Genomic DNA, 2,547 nt, shown 5'->3' with positions numbered 1-2,547 from the left:
CCGTTCAGGTGTCCCTGTGATGGACTGGAGACCCGTTCAGGTGTCCCCTGCCTTTCACACAGTGACTGCTGGATATTGGCACCAGTGACCTGAAAATGAAGACGTGGTTAAAAATGATGGATGTACTGTATATATTTTAGCTGTGTCATAAAACTTCACATTTCAGAGTGGCCTATTATTGTGGTCAGTCACTTGTTCAATAATCATGCCGTCTTGATTTGCGTCACTTGTGAGGTGGCGCTCAGCAAAGGAGACGCTATTTACACTAATTTGTGAGCAGAGAAAAGGGCGTGTTGTTTTTAGTCTTGGACCTTTTGAGTTCAGCTCATGAAAAATGGGAGCAAAAAACAAGTGTTGCATTTATATTTTGTTCAGTATATGTATGTATTAGGGCATTAACAGAGTACTTGAGTAATCCTCACATCGATTGCTACGACATCTATCGAGGTTAAAAACGTAACATCGAGTATCCGTAGCGACGTCATATTATGTGACCACCGTATGACCGTAGGGGGCGGTGTTGCACTGTTGCAGGTCACAGAGTATGGTGTAACACCGGGTCCAATCCACCAGAACCAGTTTCCGTTAAGTTTTGTTTTTGACGTGCTGCATGTTTCTTCACGTTTGCAGTTTAATAATAATAACTAATAGTTTAGTTTTCCCTGTGACTTATTTGCAGCATGATAAATAGTAGGAGCATAATATACGCTCCCAATGTTTTGTTGGTCTTTTTTTGTTGTAAATAATTACCTTTTTTTTGCGGTTTTACTTATTTATTTTTGTATCTTGAGATCTATGACGTCATCAAATACTCGAGTTCTACTCGGGTTTTATTATGTTAACGTTGAGTTTAAAAATTATATACTCGTTCAACCCGTACGTAGTATGTTGTAGTAAAACGTAGACTCAATGCTAGAATACTAGCATTAATACAGCAGATCAGGGTTCAAATTCACGGAACTTCTCGTTCTTTAGTTTTACTCAAATTTCGTTTTCCCAGTCTAGAAAATACCATTTTCCAGATTTTTCCTGTTTTTCAGTGGCCGTAATTTGTAATGAAATTTTGGAAAATTTTAGGCAATTAAGAAAAAATAAAATTATTTTCTAGTTCATTATAAAGTATTTATTTTTTTTTTTTAACAAATAAATGTGAGCATGGACACAAACACACAAAGTTTGTATTTTTGACTTTATTTCAGCTGTGCACACGATTACTGCGTTCAGAGCGGCGCAGCATCACTATACATTTGTATACAAATGTTCCCATCACCCAGGCTTATGTACAGGCCGACAGAGAACGATGAGCAAAACTCAAGCTCCCAGAATACATCTTGAAAAAGCCATCTTCTGACATTTAACTCATAACAGATGAATAAATGACAAACTATTGAGAATCAAAAAATAAAATTCTACTTTAACTCACACACAACTGTCTCTGCTGCACAAGAACATCTTTATTCACAAATTCCACCCATTTTGTTCAGAAAGCAGGTGTGAAGCAGCAGCAGAGCCTTTCCTGTTTCAAAATAAAAGTCCATGTGAATGAGTCTTGGAGGCTCAACGTGACTTATCTGTTTAAATAAAGGTTGAATGAAGGAAAGTCATGAAACCGTCTTGATTGGACTTTAACGTGCAAATATGTGAAAGCTAATATTTAGCAGAGAGGCTGATTTAAAAGCCTGAGGACTTAAATGAGTGTTTTCACTTTAAACACTAAAATTACACAGATACAATTTTATTTGCAAACTAAATCTGTGTTGACACGTCTAAACTTTACGGAGCCCCAGAGGAGACCTGGACATATTCTTCCCTTTGTGTTCCCTCACAATACTGTAGAGTGTGTAGCATTACGTCACAGACAACAATGGAACAGACCCGTATTTGAGGTTCAAGGAGTTTCGTTTTGAAATCAGCCTTAAATATACCACACCATTTTATTTATAGAGCACTTGAAACAGCTACAAGGCCAACCAAAGTGCTGTACAGACAGAACGACAGGTAACACACGAAGCAAAATACAAAATGAGGTCAATCAGAATATAGACATAAAATCATTGTCGATAATAAATATGACGACAAACCAGTGTGGAGCGTACAGGATCACGACACAGATCCTCTGGTGTTGAAAGCTGCTATATCCTTAAAAATAAAGATATCCAGTGTGTGCTGCAGTGGTAAAATTAGTTGGACGTTGGATATTTCACGTTCATGCTCCGTGGATTCAGCGGTAGCTTCCTCGTTCGAGCCGATGCAGACAGCCTGATGTCGTTCAGCTGCTCTCAGTCTGTCCCTCCTCCGAGGAGAGATGGTTCTCTTAGGGACCGTCAACAAATTACTGGGCTCATGAGCTTGGTCTGAACACTGTTATACTATTTTAGATATATTTTCAGAGTATTTGTCAAAGCAGTAACATGTAGCATAACTAAAGTTTTCTCAGTATATTCCTGCATGGTAATAAATCATTCATTTTCTCACCATTTAAAATCCAAAACAACAAGGTTGTGTTTCAAAAGTACTGTAACTTTCTTTAAAAGCATCAAAGTTCAT

Source organism: Nematolebias whitei, chromosome 9 (assembly GCF_014905685.2).
Source record: "Nematolebias whitei isolate Nwh7 chromosome 9, NemWhi1, whole genome shotgun sequence".
Taxonomy (NCBI): Eukaryota; Metazoa; Chordata; class Actinopteri; order Cyprinodontiformes; family Rivulidae; genus Nematolebias; species Nematolebias whitei.
This window is presented reverse-complemented; position numbering follows the sequence as displayed.